This window comes from Lathamus discolor, chromosome 2, assembly GCF_037157495.1.
Source record: "Lathamus discolor isolate bLatDis1 chromosome 2, bLatDis1.hap1, whole genome shotgun sequence".
In the NCBI taxonomy this organism is placed as follows: domain Eukaryota; kingdom Metazoa; phylum Chordata; class Aves; order Psittaciformes; family Psittacidae; genus Lathamus; species Lathamus discolor.
The window spans coordinates 63,860,007-63,883,271 of NC_088885.1; the positions used below are offsets into that span (position 1 = coordinate 63,860,007).

A 23,265-nucleotide genomic window follows, 5' to 3' on the forward strand; every position below is an offset into this window, starting at 1 on the left:
ATACCTTCCCAAGAAACTCCGGGGTCTAAGGCAGGGATGTTCAGCATCCAGGGAGGCTGCTGGCTCTCCAGACAGATGTGCAGGTTTATCACAGCCCTCTAAAAGGCATCTCTCATTCTTCCAACTATTTTAAATGAAACCGTTTCAAACGCACCAAGCCACGCTTTTTTATTCTGCAATTCTGAATACATTTAGGTCCCCTCCCCCACCCCAAACTGCCTCTTACTTTGAAAATTCCCAATTCTTTGCATGTGACGTCATGATGTTTTGCCATGAAAAATTAATTTTAAATTATAAGCACCAAATTGTAACTTCTCTGTATGGTAAAGGATCACACAGAGGGGATTTGTGGTTTAAACAATGATCTTCTGTAATTAGCCATAATAACAAAGCAAATATTCATAATTACATCAAAGGATTCTTCACTGAGTATTGTTTTATTTGCTTCCTGAGGGAGCAGAGTTCTCTAAAAAGATAACACTGTTTTAGCCAGATGTAGGTAAATAACAGAGGTCCATCTACAGAATCCAGCTTTAAACTAAAGCCTGAAAAAGACTCCAAAATCCAGAAGAGGTTCTCCAATTGATTTGATTACAGGCCAGGCATTGGTTCTCTTCTAGGTATGCAGTGCTGGTATGTCTGTAATATGTAAACACCGTTTCAGATGGACATGACACACAACACTACAGCATACCCGAGGCGCCTGTCTCGGCATATAGGAGACATAGTCTGGGTATTAATTTCATCCACCAACATAAACATAGGACTAATTTTGTGAAGTACAGATAGCTAAAAATAACCAAGAGTAATGTTATGCAATAAAACCTGGTATACGTTTCCCCTTTCCAGACAAGGAAATTGGACATGGCTTCATGACCAGAACACAAAATATATGCATTTCATTCCCTTCCAAAGGGACAGCATTTGAATCTCCCGTACATTAAAGATGCATGCCCACTGTCATATCATTTCAATAGTTTAAATAGCAAATGATGATCAAAAATTCATAACACTTCTGCCCTCCCCTGGAAAAGAAAAATAGGTCAAAAATAAATAGAAACAAACTGTCTTCTGCTCCTTTATATGCATTTGGGAGAGGAAAAAAAAAAAATGAGGGAGATAAATCTGCATAATACTGAACCGAATCTCTTTAATTCTAGTCAGCTTTTATCATTCAATCACTGAGTCTGTATGTGGAAAAATTCATGCTAATTCCCCCTAGCAACAGCCGCAGCCTATCAGGGGGAGCCCTGCATCAGGCAGCTGCCAGCCAGCAAGAATAACTCTAAGTAGGTCAGGCCTGCATTTCTAAAAATGCCACGGTCTAGTAACCCCACTGTCCCGTCTGTCTGCCCTGCCCCATAATAACCTCGATTGCTCGGTGACACAATGACATACTACCCTGTTAGAGCGCAATCAAATCATGCTGCATTATTCTGCTGCGAGCATCGCTGCTGGATGAAGGACCCATCGAGGGACAGCATTAATCAGGCAGCCATTCATGTCCACTAGCACTTCACTCTGGAGATGGAGCCTGCATTAATGACCAGCTGTTTGAACCAACACAAACAAAATAACGTCTTCCACCCTGTTGGCTGTGTAGAATACACTATTCTAATCAGACAGGTTATACTCACTGACTAAACCTAAGATGTAAATTTAACAGCCACAGACAATACCAGCTTTTGTAACCTTCTATTAATTAAAGTAAGTATATTTAAATTATACTACACACAATTCAAGAAGCTATTGGTTTAATGTACACAGTCATCTCCTCCTACAAATTTGTGTTCGCAGTCCCAAAAAAAAAAAACACCAACCCAACAAAAACCCCACCCCACTGTTTGCATGATGCAATCTACCTATCCTGGTAAATTAAAAAGTGACAAAAACAAAGCTGAACTGAAACCGACCTCTGTGGGGAGCAGGGAACCACACCAGGCTTCTAGCAACTGGGCGGCATGAACACCGACAGACATCCACATGGAATACTGCAGAGGGGGTACTGATGAAAGCCCTGTAAACATCTGCCAGCCACAACACGGAGAAAGGCCAGTCAGAGCAGATTAAGCACCCCCTGCAATTTCACTACTTAAATGCTGCCGAGTTGCCTGTGCAGACCTAAAAATAATTGTGGAGGTCAGAAAGCTGCCGGCGGGGTGTGGACCGGCGCCTTTAAGCGTGCACAGCCACAGCCCTGGGGACTTTGGGCTGCGAGATGCTGCATGCTGCCCTTTCCCTCCCCCTCTACTCTTTGCGAGAGAAGCCTTAATATAAACCACACTAGACCCCAGTCAGCTTTCTCTGGGGTGGTATTTCAGTATCAAATCCATAATGCAAGAACAGAATTTCAGCATGCTTGCTTTGTGTTTAATTACACCCATGCTTATAAACACCTCTGTGCGCCTCACTTGTGTGTCCCTTCAGAGCATGCCTCCACGACAAGCAGCTGTCTGTGCAGGATGGAGATGGGAAAGGGATTTTCTAGGAAAGATGGTTCATCTGCATTTTTTTCTGAAGGATTCACACTTCCACTTGGTGAACGCATGCCCTCTGACAAGCTGATAATTCAGTCTTCACTGCTGCAGAATTCAGCAAGCCTTGCACATGTAAATCCATCCACATCTGAGTTAGGAACACAGCAGATTCATTAATCCATTTTGCTCTTTCTTGTTTGAACCCAGCTTGGTAACCAGGTTATGACTGGCTTCCTTTGCTTTGTGGCACACATCAAATAGCTATTCTTGGAGCGGTACAGTCACTGACGTAACCGTGGACTCCTAATTACAAGCTGCTGACATTTTGCTTGCCTCTGCAGCTTTGAAGCTGTGAGTTAAGTCTCTCCCTCCTCCTTGCTTGCTTTAAACTGCCTCAGTTAGAAGCACATGATAGTTTCAGAAAGGTATAGGAGTGACATAAGCTCCTTTCTAGAGCCTGCTGTATTGCCAAGGTTATTTTTCTTTAAGCAAACAGAAAACTACATTTTGGAAGTAATAAGACTCCTTTGCCCCCAGCACAAGAATGTTATCCAACAGCTGGCTAAATATAATCCAACACACAGGGCTGCCTTTGTAGGCTGGGTAACAAATAGTGGAAGGGCCAGACAGGCGTCTTGCAGGGTAGCTCTCCATGACTATTGGGAAATCCCCTTGTACACATTTTAGGATGACATTATGGTCTATGGATTTGTATAAAAGGAAAAAAGGAAAAAAAGAACCAAACCACCTCCTTCTCAGGCAGCTGCTAGAAGCCATGCCAAGCCCCTAGCTGAGTGCAGTGCTTGTTTCCCCCATTTCTACATTTTTCAGACATGGCCAGGAAGAGCTGCCTACCAACCTAAACACGCCTGTACTGTGACAAATCTACCTGCTCTGAACACATGGTCTCCCACATGCACATTTGGCAATAAAAAATATACCCAGGTAACATTTCAGAAAAATCTATTGTCAAATGCGAGCATTGCCTTTTCTCAATAGATGAAGAATTCTTTTTAATTAAAGGCTGATTTTGAAATTCTAAAAAGGAAAAGAAGATATAAATATAACACTGAATATAAATGCTCAGTTGAGCATTCAGGCTTCTGATGACTGTGTTAGCCAGCTGGTCTAGAAGTCATCTGGGATGCATTTATTTTGATTAGATTGATCACATTTCTATTTACAGTATAGAATTTTTCACCATACTGAATACAGCTGTGTTTATAAAGATTTTAAGATGGAGAAACGAAACCCCACAGTTTCTCACAGCACACTGCAGAAGATTCAGTGCTTCAAGGTGTTAAGCGGAAACGATCTGCTTTCACGTTTCTTAAAAGAATTCTGCCTACCATCTGTTTTCACAAAGTGCCGTCTCAGTCAGGAAATGGGTGTAGAGCTATAGTTGAAAATGCAAGCTGCAATCAAGTCTGACCTAGCGAAGTGACAAACTTCCTCTGTAAATTGGTCAGAAATGTCTTTCTTTCATGTTTGTACATGCTCACACACACACAAAAGCACTTACACACATAGATATACACACAGAGTGCTTGGCTGCTGTTTTCCCTGGGGATATCGCTGCAACCACCTAGCTCATCAGTTCCTTCCCTGACAGCATCAGAAGTGTTCAAGCTACAATTTACAGTCCCCGCCGTCCATACATTGCTTTGTTAATCGAGCCATCCTCTCTGCAATAAGAATGCCCAGAATCAGACAAACGGCATGTAGCATTTCTTCTTCCTTTGCATTTGCTCGCTCTCTCCTTCTCCCATGGCTTTGCCTTAACAGGCAGACACAACCAATACCTTATTTATCCATCTCCAGCACAACGCTGAGGTGAAACCCGACTGCAGCACTGTGGCTTCCCCATGTTAATCCTCTGGAGCAGCAGAGGCTGGATTCTTGCTGCTGATGCCCTTGTCGAGCACTGGATTACTTTACATAATATTTCTTTAAGCTTTCACCCACCCCAACCTAGAATAACACCCCTCCTTTCTCCTCCCTCCACATCCCCCCCAAAGAAAATCCCGAAGTCATCACATATTGCAACTCTTTGCTTCCAGAACCAACAGAAAAAACGCAGCTCCATCTCTGTTCGTAGCAATGTGCAGACAAGTGAGTTTTGAGCCAGCCAAGCCGGGGTGAAGCGCAGGCAGCGAGACTGTGGCAGCCTCAGCAGCAGCAGAAACAGCAGCAGCCGCCCAGGTAAATGGAAGGGAAAAGCAGGCTGTGTCGAGATCAGTGCAGTGTCGTAGCTGTAGGGAAAGACAATCTCGCTTCTTCTGAATGGTATAGCTTTGTGCCTGCAGGAACGGAAAAAAGGGAAGACCCAGAATTAAAAATAAAAGCCAGAACAGTTAAGAAGAAACAATAACTATAATAAATTATTGTAACTTTATTTTTCTGGGCTTTTGGAGGTTTCTGGGAGGTGTCTTTTCCTCTCCCTTCCCAAAGTCTCCTGTGATGCTGGATGCTACTGTCCAAGAGTGCGGAGTCACAAAGGCTCACTCTCCAAAGCGCAGTGAGACCAGCATCACATGAGAAACCACATGACGCACCCAAATCGGATGCTGATGTGGTCCACTGTTTCACTCGGGGGGGGGGGGGGGGGGGGGAATCTCTACAAAAACATGCCCATCTCTAGCGGTTACAGAGAATTTCTCTTAAAAAAAGAAAAATAAAAAAAGGCCAAAAAATAAGTATCTCGCTATCTATCCATCTTCAACACCATTGCCTCAGGAGGCAGGAGAATGCTGTTCCACAGACACTAGCTGGATGGCAGCAATATTACTTCCAGGCTACGTTATTCAAAGCTGATTCCACTTAAATGAATTCCTGAAAAGCGTACTCCACGTCTTCATAACATGAACAGGCTCAGAAAACCAACTCCATTATCATTCCCTGCAATCTGTATCTAAATCTGTGTTCTGAATAATTTATTTGAGCCTAATAAGCTATTTACCAAGACTACTCCTTTTCCTGCTCAGGCCCACGCTCATGAGCAACTACAACAGGAAACAGGGGGCTGTTCACTTTCTTCATAACTGGTCATTTTAGTAAACACATTGTCCCACAAATAATCGGGAAAAAATGAGCAGAAGGCTTTTTTCCTCACGCGTGGACATGACAGGGGTTTCTGGTTTGCAGACGATGGCAATGTTTTCCTGGCATTGCTGACTCAAAATCTTTCAATCCAAATAAAGAAGCAAGCTCTTGTCTGCCAATTCCTGCAGAGGTGTTGTGCCACATTGTTTAACGCAGAAACATCTGGACATCTCTGGCAGTCCCCGAATAAGGGCGTGCAGCTCCACGATATTGTTCACTGTCAGGGCACCAAGCAGTTAATATCCTAGGCTGTTTTGCCATCTTTCCTGTAGGTGCATGGAACCGAGGGACTGGCTCGCTGAAGAAACAAAAGCAGAAAAGCTGACCTTGATGATCGATGCAACTGCTGCTGCATAAAGTTATCATCCAACAAACAATTAGCAGTTTGTAGCTTGTTTTATGCCTAGCATTTGTTCAAGTGACAGAGCAGGTGGCATAGAGTCCTCCATCCCCTTTGTTTGCAAAGCCGGGCACCACCTCTCAGTGCTGCGCTCCCTGGTTCTTTACACTGAAACTGTACACGGTGTCAGGAAAATGTAAGAAGATAGTTGCTGTGAATCCACACAGCTGCTTTGCACAGGATCCCATTGCAAGCTCCAAAGTTATATGATAGGGATCAAGCACAGAATTCCACAGAAGAGTTATCTAGCACTCACACGGGGAAGCGCAATCGGAGCAGAACCCAAGTGCTCTTTCGCGATGATTTCAACCTCCCCAACTGTTCACGCAATAGCAGATTGCAAAATTTTACACAAGGCAGTTGTAGCTTGTTCTCATTGGCTCCTATCAGGAAGAGGTTTTGCAATGGGCTGCACCTAGGAGTTGCCTAAATTCCATATAAAATCCAGTTGTAGCATTCACCCTCGGCATGCAGTTAGTGTTCAGGAGAGCCACAGGACTGCATGTAAAGAAATCACAAGATTACAGCAGCCATCTGAGGGCATTTTCACCTGTGGGATTTATAATTGCAGCACTGGCAAGTCTTTGTTGGAAAATTACATTGGTACACCCAAGAAGATAAAGTCCAAAAGATAAACATTACTGAGTCAGAGACTCAGTGCCCCAAAATAAGTATCTTCAGGGCTTTGGATTAAAAGGTAAGGAGCTGTCCTAGTCACCAGTCTTGTTATTCTCAACCTATAACAATTAGAATAACATGGTTCAGCATGGCTTCTCGTTCATTCTCGAAGTCTGAGCTGCAGGAGTTCTTGACTCCATGAGCGGATGATCTTTCCCACTTGACACTTGTAGCTCATTCATCTGTTCTGATGTAGAGCCACAAAGCTGTGGATGCCCCATCCCTGGAAGTGTTAAAGGAAAGGTTGGACAGGGCTTTGAATAACCTGGTTTAAGGGAAGATGCCCATGCCCATGACAGGGGGATTGCAACTAGATGATCTTTAAGGTCCCTTCCAACCCAAACCATTCTATGATTCTGTATGTTTGTTGGAAGTGTCCTCTGCAGGTTACTGGTGACCCCCCTGTCTATCATCACCATCATATAAGGTCAGCTGCAACTTCATCCTGAAAACATCCAGAGAAAGAGTTTCCATAACCTGTGCATTTCTTGCACACACAGCCTTCACTACACTGCTAATGAGAAATACCGGATTGCATATGCTTTCCTAGATCTAACACTAAAAACAAAGCGAAGGAGTCAAGGAATGAATAGACTTCTCTTACTCATTTGAACATCTCCAAATTGCCACCATCTGATGATTGTTTTGATATTTAAATGCTTCCAGTTCAACTATTAACCAAACCACTTAAACCCCAGTGAACACCCTGATAACGATTCCAGTGTTCTGCCATGTGTTACTCATGAGAAACAGGAGAAAGATCAAAGACCAGATGCATGTGAAACCTCAACTACTCTTGGAAGCCAGAATTACGGCTGAACCAACATGGAGCTTGAGGATACTGGTTTATTCAGAGTACGCAATACAGGACATATTTTTCAAACAGACCTGAAAAGGGGACCCTACAGTATTTGTAAATGTTTTGGGAAGCTTGTGAATAATCTCCTATGTAGGTACACAATGTATATACCTTTAAGTATGACCCAGAAATACAGAGTCGTGTTAGATGCAAACAATGGGGTAGGGAGGGAGACAAGAATTACAAAGAGAAAGACCAGTCATAATTTCTTCAGTAATGTAAAATACTTAGATGAACAAAAGCTCCTTCTGAAAGACGGCATTACAGACACAGAGATTAAAAACCTAATTCTTACACTGAGATTCCTTCAGATAACTTCTCCACTAAATTCTTTGATACCAGTATGGGTAACTAACTCTTTCTTCCCTCTCCAAACCTCCAACATAGGTACTTTGGTCTGTTACGTACTGTTAACTCACAAAGTAACTCATTTGCAGACTCTAAAATTACCTGTCTAAAATGACTCTCATTTGAACTCCATAGCATATTTTCTCTCTGTCCTTACAGTGAATGAAGAAGCAGGAAGTTGTCCAAACTGAACAGCTGAGGGTACAGGTATGAGTTTATGGTTAACATAATTTCTGCCTGATTTCACATGAAAGCTTTTGGACTGGAAGATGTGGAAAGGACTGGGCTTGTTTTGGGTGTTGCCTTGACAGGTTATGAATAGAAATTTTCCCAACACCATTTTACTCCTGGCATTTGACAATCTATTCTCAAACATTTGATCATAAATCCTGCTCCATATTAGTGCAGCTTCATGCTACCTTAGGAATACACTGACTGCCTTGGATTTGATGTAACTGTCCACAGGGAACAGGCTTTGAAGTAGAAGATTCAGCAGCAGAGTAGACTCTAGATCAACATGAAGAATTACAGCAATATACAGACAGCCCAAACTAAACATAATTCATGAGTGCTTAAATGCTATTCAGTTTCTGTGGAGTAATTTTCATACGCTTTTAAAACAGATTCAGTACACTTCTTCATATGGCTAATTATCTGGTTGGTACAGTACATTGCAACTCTACTTCAAGAGGATCTCTATGAGTCTAAGATTCAACAAACATCACTGAAAATGAAGCTTTGAATCCCAGATGTGAGATAGTTGCACTGTTACAGAGAACAAGACTTAAATCCTTTCAACACCAGACAAGAATTAGGACTCAAAAGAGGAAAGCTACCCTACCACCTTTAGCACACCAGCTTTTCCTTTTGGGAATAGTCCCTTTTGGATCTTACTTCCTGAAGTCATAGAAAGCAGAAACAGTTGGTTAAACATAAGATGGGCACTGCAGAGATTGGTTAGAAGTAACAGAACTTAAACCAAATAAGTATCTGGCCAATGGTTTAACATAAATTTAGCTTTCTGCTTATGACACCCAAAATCTGCCACACTTGCACAGCTATTAACAGTGCCACCCAGGAAGTAGGAAGAGAAAAACAGCAGAAACTTGGAGTAATGCTGTAGTTTCAACTAAAGCAGAATGCAACTAATACACTTGTGTTTATCAGAAAAATGCACAGCTGCTAATTCCAGTAGAAACATGCAATTGCGAAATTCTGCAGGGAATGTTCCATTTGAATGCTTGATGATTTTCAGCCAGCATCAGGCTTTGGGGTTTGCTTTTCAATGACCTTTCTCTTTGTCATCTACAGATAGAGAAAACATTATCATTAGGCTTGAGGTTTCGACCCAAAAGCCAGGCAAAACTTGATGTTTCACTGAACTTGAAACCTCAAAGTGAACCTCAAGTGTGCAAACCTTATGGACTCAAACCAAAACAAACATATGTCAGTGAACAAAAACCACAGAGCTGCACATAGGTCTAAGTACTGAGCCAGGCTGGCTACTGGCCAAGACATGAGTGCCCTATGTTTTGCACAAAATACCAGTAGATGTTTAGTGATCATGGGGTTTGTCTAGACACACAATGCCATAGTTTAGAGACACTCAGGTCAACTTTATCTGTGAGTTAAAAACCCTGAAGCAGTTTCTTTTCAGTGTACAGAGCTCTTCATTAAGGTAAAATACCCTGTAAGGAGTTTTGTGTGACCACAGCTAAACTGCTTTGGTACTTACAGGTTTCTTCAAAGGCATCTCCTGATATTGCTACTATTTGTATGGCACCTGGATTGAACTCTGTTTCATACAAAAGGTATGTTTTGGTTGTCCATCCAATTAAAAAATAGCCACAACTCCACCTCTTGGTAATTTTCAGTAAAATATGTCTAGACCATCTTAGTAAGAGCATGTTAAAAAATAGGGAAATGCTGCTTCTGCATCTTCAGCACAGAGTTCTTTGTCACAAGAAACTGGTGAAGCACAGTTTTGCACTTCTTTCTTGCAGTCATCTGGAAAAAGATCAATTTATTTGAATTCACTGATTATTCAATACTACTCCTTGAAAAATTTCCCATTTTAATTCTAGGTTCCATGGATGCATGATGGACAGTTTATTGCAATTAGCCTTTCAAATTTTCAGCTATTGCAGATGATAGCCCTGACCACATACGTTTGTATTTCTCAGCTCTTTGATCCTAATATTTGAGATTTTGTTTCCAGTGTGAGTACAAATACTATGCTTAAAATTTGAGTGACAGTTTTTAATATTTATCCATGTTTGATCAATGAATGTTAGAAAATGCCTATGCACTTTAAAGGCCTGAGTCTACACATCTTAAGCCCTGTGCTGTTGGAATCTTGCAAACTGTGTGAGAAAGAAGACTTCAGAAGCAGTCCTGGAATATAGGAATTCAACAGAGCAGAACATGATACATCAATGTAAATACAACTAAGTGATAATCAACAGTGAAAAACTACACAAGTTTCTCTGTATTTGTAGACGCTTCCTAAGGTTAATATTCCCATTATTATTCTCACTTACTAAAAACTGTTTCCTCCAGTTAAGTTAGCCCTTGGGGCCAAACTCTTCTCATGATTCAAAAACAACTGACATGACACATATTCCAGTGCAAAAGGGGTCAGGCCATAAGTTAATTAGAGCACTGTAATTATTCTAATGATGTAAAAAGCAAATAAGATTTGTGCAGAGGATTTGGAAGTGTGCATTAAAACACATACCACTTGAACACACGACTTGCAGGAATAGAGTGATGTTTCATTAGCTCACTCTTTCACTCTGCTTATTGTGCCCTTGCAAATTCCTGAAAGTGTAAGATAACAGTCTTTTAACATAATTATGGAATAGCTACTTGCTACAAAACACATCACCTAAGTTAACATCACCAAAAATATGATCACTGATCTGGGCCACAAATCTTTCATTAGATTTGCATTCAATTTGCATCATGACTTTGATTTTTACTTCCAAACTCAAGTGTTGCTTTGTTTAGTAAACCTGCACCTTAACAAGACAATCTAGACTGAACACAAAAATTCCTTATGTAAATACCCTAATTTCCTTTAAAAGTCTTACAGTCATTAGTATGGGTTGGTGAACACAGAACACTAGATAAAGAGATGCAAATGCCAGAAAACAAGGAAATTGTGCAATACACCAGTTCTTCATACAAAACAATCTGCAAACCCAAACGTATTTTACCAGGTTGTGAAAAAGCTGTGTAACGAAGAAATTACATGGAAAGACCTGCATGTGCAATAGCTAGAAGTCTATGAAGGGTCCTGAACTGCTTAGCCAATTAATATCATGCCTATATGAAAATTAAATAACCAATAGTTTGGGTTTTTTTTTTTTTTTAATTATACGATATGCAAGGAAAACCATTCTGAAACACATTACAACCAACTCCTTAGTGAAACTGCTGACAAAGCAGTTAATAGCTGGTCTTGGGCAAAGGACTGGTTTCCTTTTGTTGGCTGCCCAGTTTTAGATGGGTATTTTACATCAAACACATTACAAGTTCAAAGTGGAAGAACTATGTTTTTTCACCTGTGAGTGGTTTCAACTTAGACTTCAGCATTACTGTCAGGAAGTCAGTTTTTCCATGCTTGTTACTGTAAACAAAGATTGCATGGCACGTCTCCAAAAGTGATAGAAGGTCAAGGACCAAACTGCAAGAGCAACAGACTGCTTCCAGAAACCACAGCACAACACAGAAGTGAGAATAATCACACATTTAAACCCCGTTTCATGTTCTCATCACACAGGAGTTTGGGCTGCACAATGAACACGTGCAAATACAAGCCTGCATACTTTTTTATTACACATGTATCCATATATCTCCTTATATATGTATTTCTATAGCCTTACACATATTTTTAATATATATACACACATATGTAAGTGTACATATGTGGCTGAAATGCTGAGTGATCAAGGAGAAGAGCAAATAGCACCGCTTATTATTAACATTCCCTCCTGTTCACTTTTTAATTTGTGCTTTTAACTCTGTCAAACCTTAATCCTGCCTGTGCTTGGTTTTATTTTATCTCAATTTGTAAACTTATAATAAAATAGCATTAGATATTTCTAAGAGTCCTTCTCCCCAAGCAACATTTATTTCAACATGTTCTTTGTGAATCATTCGCAATTCCAAGAGCTGTAGGCAGAATTTTGCAAGCATATATCTTGTTCATGGTGGTGTTATTTTTGCTGCTTCTCAGACAAGAACCCAAACTTGACAACATTATAGTTTTTTTGTTTGTTTGGATTTGTTTTTACATCTAAACCTCTTTGGGAAAGATTAATATTATTTTAGTGAACAGAATTCATCCCCTTCTGCTTTTGCATGAGACTTGTAACATTACCTAACTATACAAAAGTTCTGTACATGCATTTTCCACTCCAGGCCCCCAAGGTATTTACAACCACAACTGAAGTCAGTAGAAGTTTTGTTCTGATAGGACAACAAGGAGCATCCCAAACCAAATACCCTGCACTGGTGAGACTTTGCACTACCGCATCTATACTTCAGTTTTGTGTTTGTAAAACAAGGATAATTTCAGCCCTTCATGTCGTGGCGATGTGACACAGATTAATCATTTTGTGGATCAGTAAGATAATGCATACATTAACTGATGGCAAAGAACACCTCTTTGGAACATAGATCTCGGAGCACAGTAAACAGAAAGACTTCAAACAAAAAGGCAAATCTGCAACAATTTGCTATATTCATCCTGCTCAGGGAAAGAGATGGGAACTTCTACGAAAAGAAAGCTTGTATGATCAGGCATGCAGAGAGCGAATGGTCATATAGACATGTAAACATTACTGAGGGACAGTTTTACTGCTGGTGTTTCTTCATGTTTATTTGTGTCCGAAACCTTATAAACAATTCTTCTAACTTATCTGTGTGTGTTATATTATAAACGGTGTACTTTAGATCATTATTTGTGCCATAGGAAGTAGCAGTGTCCATATTTCTGTTGAACTATAAACCTTAACCTTTCAATTACTTTAACAAATGCTTCTTAATGGCAGTCCACCTCCTCTGCTACTGTGCTAACCAAACAGTATTCGCCACAACATTACAGCTTTAGGTTAACAGGAGACAGGAAGGAAGGTTAGAAGATTGGGTAGCATCAGGAATGAAAAAAAAGTCTGAAGAACAAATGGAAGAAGAAAAGCAACATCTCAAATTTATTCAAAAGCCCTAAAATTAGATCGATTTAAGCCCACATACTAAACACTTGCTTACATTCTACAGTCCTCAGTATGATACAAGCACATACCTAACTGGTCTTTGCTGGTAAAGACTGTTTTCTGAGTCAGGACAACAGCATCCAGAGTGCAGGTGTTATACTGGCTGAGTAATATTAGAGCCTCAGATGCATGTTATTAATTTTTGAACTGCAAATATGTTTAATTGTAAACAAATTGTGAAAAACTTTGGGGAGCTCTAAAAGTAATTATGGACAACAGGGTGAATGTTTCCTGGTCTTAAATCCAACATCAAGAAGTAATTTGAAAATGTCTTCTGCACTCAATTGCCATTTCAAAGCTGATTTTTTTTCCTAGCTCTGACATCTATAACTAGATTCAGCTTTGGAATATTTTCTTTTACTCATCATTAACATCCCATCCTGTGTTTTCAAGGATTTCAAAACATCTCAAAACAAAACCTTCTGAAATACGACAGTGAAATATGAGATATGGAAACATAACCCACCACTCCAAACCAGTCTAGAAAAACTTGCTATTCCACAGATTTGGATCCAGTAAACAGGCTGTGCTTCACTGATATTGTTAAATACTTACAATGTTAAATTTCATAAGACATTGTTTAAAGGCATTTTGACCAAACTAACCTTTACTGTCAGTTTAATAATAAATGAAGCTGATACCCACCCATGCTATCAGTCCACATACCTTTTTTATTGCTAATGAAGGCCAACCATCTAGATTTAGCACAGAGGAATTCCTTCCGTAAACACAAACTCTCTTTACCTCTGTGTATGACAAAATAACCTTCACCTGTAAGCTTACAGTCACAATAACAAGGCCTGTGACCACTGTTAATGAACCTTGCCTTGATAAGCCTGAACAAGCCTTGTAGACCGCAATATAGTATCTGTATAAACAGCAGTGCAGGTGAGAAAGTTTCCAACAGCCACAGGGGGCTCGTGACAGCCTGGTTACACTGAGGTGTAAAGGTGGCTTCTGCTCTGCAGTGAACACCCCCAACAACATACATCCCAAAACCTAATCCTACTCATAACTCTGATTGAAAGTAAACATAAAAGTAACTTCCTGTAAGAACAAAATGAGAATATGAAACACCTGTAGAATATCCTTTGGTTTGTACATTACTAATGGCAATTATTTTCTAATTGCCAAAAGTCCCAAATTACATCTTTCTAACTATAGAGGATGATCTCCATGAAAGCAGGGTTGGGTTTTTTCTATATTATGCCTTCTTAATCCAACAATCTTCACCACATTACCTAAATAAAAAAGGCACCTTATTAACGGGTGCACTTCTCCAACAAAGCATACTCAAGTTACCTACTGCTTTTGCCATCCATAAATCAACATAAAACTTCTTAGTTGCCGGCTGGGGTTAAACAACAACAAACATTAATAATCAAATTAACTGCAAAAATATGATGACCAGTCTTTTCATGAAGTATTCCTTCAAACTTCACAAGATTCCTGATTAAACAGCAATTTTTATTCCCCTGGATTACAGCACCATATCGAAAGGAAAACCTGCTCCAAAACAGAAAAGTGCCATCTGCACCACCATTGCTAAAATGCAGTACAGCAATACCTTACCTCAAGGTCAGCGGGGCTGGTAAGTACAGCGCAGATAATGAAAAAATGTAGATAACGGGCTCTGGGAAGTACAGTACAGTGACATGGATAAAAACAGATATTTGAATACATTTCCCCTTAGCCCACCGACTGAACATCTTAGCAAAGTGTTAATTAGACGCTGCTCTTTTTAAGATGGACAGCCTGGTGCAAAAAAACCCTGTAAAATGATATAATTCTCACCCAAACACTTGTAGTGTGCATTTCAAGAGAAAAAGTTACAAATCTCAGTGAAAATTTTTCTGTTATGAAAGACATCTGAAATAGAAAACTAAACCATTTTAGCATGTTTTTGACAAAAGTTAAACCTAGAAATCTAATGCATTTTTATAAATAACTTTCTCCTAACATGTACTTACAGACTATTTTATTCACTGATCACCAAGTTTTTACATTGGACAATAAAAATAATTTACAATAATGTAAATGCTGGTGGAGTGTGCATTCAACAACATTTCACATTTTGTTTCCTTTTAGATAAAGCTAGTCTTCTGAATTTGCTGAGTTAATCACATGAGGAACAGTGATTATTACAGTGTTTCAACTTTTTAATTATTAAGCCCATGCATACACTCAATATAAACTGCAGTTTAATGCCATCCACTTTTAAGCATGTAGGAAAGGGCATCTGTAAAACATGAGTATAACTCAAGGAATATAAGTTTGTGCAGCTCCAAAGGAAAGAAGCAACCAGAGCGAGGTAAGAAGTAATTATGTTAAAGACGACTGTTATGGGAAAACCTAAAGGACAAGCATTCTCTGCTCAGAAAAGAGAGTCACTGCTGTGACAGAAGTACACTGAAAAGGACACTACACAGATATAAAAACACCACATTGTATGCAAGAGACGGTGAAGCCCTTCCACAACAACATACTTTCGCAGCTTGCATGTCTATGGTGCACACTGTTTCTCAGAAATGGGTATACCTTAATGAATAAACAAATGTGAAAGTGGGTAAGTATAGTTCTTCCACTAACACACATGATGGGGTTTGACTGTCTATAGTGGGTGTTTTTTTTTTTCCCTTCTCTATTTTGAAGTTTGGCCAAATTTCAATGATAAGGACACATCCAGCATCCAAGCCTGTCTGGTGCACTGGTAGGAGGACAGCCCACTCTACTTTCTTCACTTAAATAGGGGCTGAATTTGACCACTCTTCTACAGTACCTGCAGAAAATGCATACGTCTACAAGCTGTATAGATCCTAAATTGACACCTGACAATAACCTGCACCCATTTGCCCCTGTGAAATTCATATAATTTAGTAAGCATAGCAAATACTTCTCTATATTCATTTTTGCTTTAACAGTATATCCATTTAAAGGGCTCTTTTACAAGGTCAAAAATCAACTGAAACTGTACATGGAAAAGGAGAGGAAAAAAAATATACTTGGATTAATCTTACCTAAGAAAATATTTTAGAAAGGTATACAAGAGTTCTGTTGAACAAAAGGCAGTACAGCATTCAGCTGTAATTCTAATCTATATTATATTTAATAAAACCACAGTATGTTCTCTTGTCTTATTAAAACTTCATTCTACCTTACCAGGTCTGAATAATTTGTATAAAATTGATTGCTACAGTTCTTACTAAGAACTCTAATTGCATTCCTGGTATAACTTAAAATGATAACCTTATCTTAATTAGTAACATGCTACAGAAATGCTTTTGAAAGCCACATAGGATTAACCTGCATTTTTAAACAGAAGCCTTAGGGCTGGTTTTCCTTTTTTTCTTTTTCTTTTTTTTTCCATTTCATGTCCAACACATAAACTAGTGATAATTCATAATAAACAAAAGAGTTAAATAATCAAGTTGAGAGAGAACAAATAACCCTGCTGCCACCTCCTTTGGTCAGCACAAGTTTCTATGTGTAGGATGATCCCTTCTGTGCACAGTCATACATGCTACTTGAGGGTCTCCTCCACTTGTAAAGCAAACAATGTGTTTATATGAAGCATATGTCTCTGATAACTCCCCAGTACAGGGCACATTCATCTCGACTCTCAGAGCATCGCCAGTGCTGTGAATGAGCTGGGTGCAGGATAGGAGCGAGATGAAAAGGCAGGGGTTAGGACAAAGGAAACTCTGTCCTTTGGGGGCCTGGGAAAATGATTCATGGGGATGCACAGCCCAGCTCCTGCACACATGGCAAAAGAAAAAATTCTGATAAATTAAAAGAATAAAAATAAAAAATAAAAATACTCCCCCAAACCAAAAAAAAAAAAAAAAAACACCAAAACTAACAGCAACTTGAACGCACCACTACCCCAAAACAAAACTAACACAAAACATTCACATGGACAATGGGCTCCATACATCCCATCAGCAGGACCTCTGATGACAGAACCAGAAGTAACTCCAAACCTGCAAGTACAGCTGCCTGCCAAGTTCATCAGCCAGCTAGATGCTGTCCAGCTGATGTGACTTCTGGAAGCATAGGCATCACAACATGGCAAACGAATACTGCTGCTTTGGTAGAGTCAGAAAAATTATTACTGGTAAGATTTGGTAGCAAGAGACTAAAACCCCTTTATGCAAATCCTGCTTTGTCTTGGGTTTGGGGGAATTTCTTTTATTTGTTGGCTTTCTTGGTACATTTAAGCATACTCATATTGCTGTTCTGTGAAGAAGCAACACAGCTTTCTAACTCAATAAACAAATACTAACTGGGTTTATTTAGAAAACAACTGGTCCAGCAGTAGCTTTGTAAGATGTCTGCTCACAGAAAGCAGTATCAGAACCGGCAGTCTGCAAAGGGATTCAAATACTTCAAACTTGTGATATATTTTACCATTGTTTATGCTATAATTCTGCTCTGGATTCATTTTATGAGTCCCATCTTCATCAAAAATAACAAAAACAAAACAACACAACGCACCCCCCAGTAGTAATTTCCTTGGACTTCATTGCTGTCAATCACACACCACAGTAGAACTGCAGTGAGCTACCAAGCAGTAAACGCCAGGATTAGGATGCCAAGAAATTACTTTCTGTAACTGCATCTTTTCCAAGTGAATGCCTATTCCTAACTTTTCAGCTCTAAGGAAACATCCTGCTTTTCAGCCAGGTTGACCAGTTATATTACAGGCCCCGTAAGGCACAGACCACTCTGACAGCATCTGTGTGCACCTGCCTGTATGCACACATGGCATTATGGGATTTTCTGTGCTGTGCTGCAGCTCCAAAGTGCCAGTTATGAATACAGAAGTAGCAAGGTGGTGTTTCAGAATCACCATAGCATGTAACTTAATACACATCTATATATACGTGGGCATCCCTGAGCACACGCATCCCTGCGTGGTTCCCTGAAATTTCAGTTACATATACACACAAAATGATTAAATTCCACTAGAGATGGTGAGGCCTCTCAGAGCTGTAGCATTTTCCTCGTGATAGCAATGTCCTTTTGTAAGGTGAACACGCGTTCACTGACCACTCACTGGGTGACTTAAAGTGAATGCCCACAAAGCAAAAGTCTGTATTGCTTTTTATTCAGCATAGCTTACAGAAGCCAACAGTAGAATTTTTTTACATCTTACTAAGTAAATAGCCTTTTGATAGGGGTCTTTGATTCACACCTCAACATTTTCTTTAACTTTTACTAATGGTACGATGTGAAAAGAGGAGGACTGAATGAAAATCATCAGTTATCTCAGACTGCTGGCCTAATGTTTCTGCTTACGGCAATGCACAAGCAGAGCAATCAGCCTTGCCTCTGGTGTGAGCCCAGCCAGTCTGTTAGCTAGTCCTTATAAATCCATCCATCACTTCTATGAAAGTCACTGCCTTCCTTTTACCAAAATAATGTATGTTATTGGGGTTATACCACCGCATGCAGAGTCATTAAAGAAAGATAGACCACAATTTATGACCGAGTCTGCGGACAGCAGGGCATTATTTTAACCATAAAATCCCAATCTGAAAGGAGAGTAGCCAAACTAGAGGAGCCATTAAAGACTTATAATTAGCATCAATCAATGTGACACTACTGTTGATATCTTTATTACTTTAAATACACTAATCGAATACTTCTGCATTCAGATAGAAAGATTGATAGGCAGACAGGAATAGAGTACGTCTCTGCAGAGAACAATTTTGAATTATCTATTCAAAAGGTAGCAAAAAAAATAACCACACCAGCATAACCACATGGAAATACAGTGCACTCACTGAAACTTTTTTCAGCTGGGATACTGAATTTGGCATAGCCAAGACTGCATGAGATACACCAAATCTGCCCTGAAAAAATACATAACGGCATGCTTTAGCAGTGCCATCAACTACTGACTCTCCCAAACTGAGAGAACAAATATCCCACAGACAAACCTTGCTTTAGGTTATTTTGCATTAGAAAAATAAATTACTCAGTAATTCTACACAGCACCACTCCATTTTTCCATGTCTACTACTCCCTACAGAGGAAGCTAGATGGAAGAATATAATGGATTCATTTGCATACTAACCATTGCTACTCAATATTACCTAATTGCATCTACGTGCAAATTCAATTTTACTGCATGGACACTAAAATATGCTCTTACTACTGCTGCTCATACAAACATTTCAGTACTATGAAAAAGAAGCTATTTCAGTTCTCTGCACCAACCAACCACCTCTCAAGGCCACATGGTCTTGTACCTTTTGAGGAGCAGCTCCTTACTCCATAAGACATCCACTCTGATATTCAATGAAAGGGGAAATTTTGGGTGAGCACTGGGAATAAAATAAATGCACACCAGTACTTTTCAGAAAACATGTTTTAGAAGGAATCAAATGATGGTGCTCCCAACATTAGGTAAGGTTTTAAGAATCCCTGTTTGTTTTCTTTTTCTATTTGGGATAATAATATTTTAAACAAGACTCCTAAAAAATGAATATCTATTTAGATCTTATTTAGCTGTAATTAATTGCTTATTAGAATACAGAAGCTGACATTGAAGGGAGACACATTGTTTCCTGTACCCCTTACCTGGAAATAAGCAGTGCTTTTTGTTACTCTACATGTAATACAAGACGCTATATGCTTTGTTTCTCCAGGTGAGAGCCTTCTTTTGGACAGGTCAGTGGCAGCCTGACAATCATCTCATCCATACAATGAGCATGAGGATGTGGAAACCTGTGGGAAAACACTGGAAAACGGCAACACCCCTTCAACAGTAAGCAAGCAGCCTGGAAGGCTGAGCATCCCTCAGCCACACAATCTCTGCAGCATTCAGTGACTCAGAAAGTATCTTCAGTCAGTGTTTTCTCGCCTCCTCAGCTCAATAGCAGGGAGCTGTACTCTGCCATACAACGTGAAAGTCTTACAGAGCACTAAGTAATGAGAAAAATACAGCAATTTGTCTATTGAAAATCCAATTAGTTTAAGCCAATATTTATCAGATCACTCTCCTGAAAACATTTTACTTCAATTTTAAGTGAGTTATACTAATTTGGGTTGGATGTCCATCTCTAATGAAACTGCCAAGCCTTTCAAATGCTTTAATTCCTTTCCAAACACAGTGGAGCCCCATAAAACAAGAAGAAAGCGGCTGTTAAATGTACGTGGGGTTCCAGTGCATTAAAACAAACTAATGTATCAAGTGACAAATGTAATGAAAGCTTTCACAGGGGGAGGAATTCAGACGGAGGCCTGACAGGACACATTGCAAACCGGGCAGCCAGCCATCAGACTACCAGGATCTCCTCCACATCCTGCTGGAAAAGCAGCTTCTGCATCAGAAGTCTGCCCAGCTCCCCACTGTCCACTTGAGACGTTCCCTGCTGCTGTCATTTACGGACTCAGTGGGAACACACGTACCCTAATCCAAGCAGAGGATTGTGAAAGATCCTATGACTATTTTTGATTTTATTTTTCTTTCCCCGGGCTGACCTTGTCGTTTGCGAAGAACAGCACAAATGAGCCGATAGCCACACAAAGTTTACTAGTTCTGAGTCAGCGACGGGCCCAGTCGTGTCAAAGCCCGGGCAATGTGTCTGTAAGAAAGCAGCTGGCAGTAAACAGGAGCTGCGCGTAGGGGAAATGACAGCCATCAGGGTGCAGCCGCTTCCTGCTCCCAGCTTTCGGCCTGTGCCAAAACAAAAACAATACTTAAATCTGAGCAAACATCCTCAGTGACAAACGGGAAGGGTACAACTCACAACAGTATTGTTCACAAATGTCCAGCGCACTCAGCATCCCAGTCCGAAAGAGGCTGACACTCTTTTTCTTAGAGACATTTACATAATAAATAATACAAGCACTAGCTATAGCACACTCACCAGTATACACCACGCTGCACACCTGTATATACAGGTTCTCCTAACCAAATTTTGTGTGCATTAGACTTGTTTTGCACCATTACCAATACACTAAAACTCTGCAAATGCCCACGCCTGCATTTGAGAGAGGGACCCAAATAGCCAGGTGAGAGGCACTAGGGCTGAGAGGAAAAGGAGCTTGAGAAGAGACGGGTGTATGGTATAGTGGGACAGAAAGTACCAAAAGGAAAAGTGAATATGCAAGAGAGCACATAAAGATGGAAGAAAAGAAGAGACAGCCAGAGCAGTCCTAGAAAATAGAATGAGGAACATCAGGACTCCCATAACACTTTTATGAATTCCTCATTCATTTTCTCCTCATGATTACATTTATGTACCTTGAGTGTTCATCAGCAGTTTTACTGATTTAACTTTGTCATTGCCACAAAGCATACCCACTGCCTTCCCTCTAAGCTTTTGTGTGACCCTACAGTCAGCTCAGGGACACTCTTTCCCTGGCAAAGGTACAGCTTCCAGCAAAACCTGGATGAAATTCCACATCTTGTCCACTCTTCCTCTTTACCTGAGAACATTGACTTTATCCATGAATCCTAGATTTTTGATCTCCTCATGAGAGGCTTTAGGATATTTGTAAATAAAAGGTGCTACAGAAATGCAAGGCATTCATGCAATGTGCTTTCTGGTTGAACCTGTCTGAGTGCTGACCTGGCAAATGGGGAAAACATATGGAAAAAATTATTTCTTGCGTGACACACTCTTTCTTTCTCTCTCTTGGCTCCCTTCCACCCTTCATGCCCCTCCACATTGTGATGCACATCACCACTGCCAGAGCAGTGTGAAAATGTATGCAGCAACAGCACCGGCCTTTTACAATTGTCTGAGCCAAAGGTATTAATCGTCAACTGGGATTTGAAAATCATAACCAGGAGACAGCAGTCGCGACAGCTCTGCAGCATAATGACAAAATATGCAGAGCAATGTGGGAGAGGAGAACGCTCTCCCTGTCTTTTAGTCTCTGTGCAATTGAGAGGCATGTTAATAAGCATGTTCATTTGAATGGCTTTTACTGTAACAATAATTTTCTTGCTCCACTTTTTTTTTATATTCCCTAGAGTAATAATATTAATCAAGGCAATGCTACATGTCACTGTCAAAGAAAAAGCGTATCTTGAGTGAGCCTAGCTATAATGGAACCACTAGTGAATGCCTCAAGATATAATGTTGGCCATGAGATCACATGCACCCATGCATGCATGTGCACACACACACTTGTTTTTACATATATGATCAAACAGCACAGACATTGTGCAAGAAAAACTACTTTTTACTTAAAGGTTTATATCAACATCTAATGCAATCAATTGAATAATGGGACCCTACATAAGATAAGTTTCCTTTGAATAATGCATGGGGAGCTAGAAAAATTATATTTAACAGAAAATGTATGTGCTCGGTTTTTAGTTACTTTGTGTGACTGCAGCAAAGGTAAATTTTCAGCAGGGATTCTTTTGAGCTGGCATGCACAAAGCACATGCATGAGCTTTCACTTCAAATGCAGGTACGAGATCTTGCAAAAATGGTACTACAATTTCAGCCCCTGCATCTGCACATACAAGCACTCTTTGACTGGCAACAGTTCTGCAGGCTTGTACTGCCTGTGGTGATGTCTGCACACTCCAACACTTACGAACAGGCTTAACATTTTCAGAGTTTGGATGAAATACACACATAAGAGAAGATGCCCTTTGGAAATGTGAAGCACAGATGGCAGTACACGAGCCCAAAAGGCCAGCGCTATCCTAAAGCCACTGGCCAGAGGCCGGCGTGGCTGCTGGGTGATCTCCGCTGCTGCCTGCGGCTCTGCTGGAGGAGTGACCTGAGAGAGTTCATCGCCGGGAACTGCTCTGGCAGCCTCGCCCTGTCCTCACTTTACCCCTAGGCCTTGCCAGCGATGATGACAGCTTTGCTAGCTTTGAACTGTCTGACAGAGCACGAGGGCTGACTTCAGCTGGCTCCTGCGCAAGGCAGAGAGCGCCGTGCCTGTACCACAAAAATCTATGGGAGAGCAGCTATTGACTTCAAGGGCTGCAGGACCAAGGCCCTTGGAGTGACTCCTTGTATAACCAACTCAAGAAACAGTTTGTGGTTTCCTTTAAGGGCCATTAGAGAGCTTTACATAGTTTTATGTCTAGAACTTGAAATACTGGTATCTAAGACAAACCCAAAGCTTAATCACAGAAAACAT

General features: G+C 40.3%; 1 protein-coding gene across 1 annotated transcript in view; it reads right to left on the bottom strand.

Moving 5' to 3' along the window:
- Nucleotides 1-202: 202 nt before the first annotated feature.
- Nucleotides 203-23,265, bottom strand: part of LOC136009037 (uncharacterized) — a 258,826-nt gene continuing 235,763 nt past the window's right edge. Inside the window, exons 10-11 of the mRNA XM_065669123.1 lie at nucleotides 5,437-5,877; nucleotides 203-4,777 (exon numbers count right to left, since the gene is read on the bottom strand). The gene's annotated coding sequence lies outside the window, so the exon portion shown is untranslated. The remainder of the gene's footprint in view (nucleotides 4,778-5,436; nucleotides 5,878-23,265) is intronic.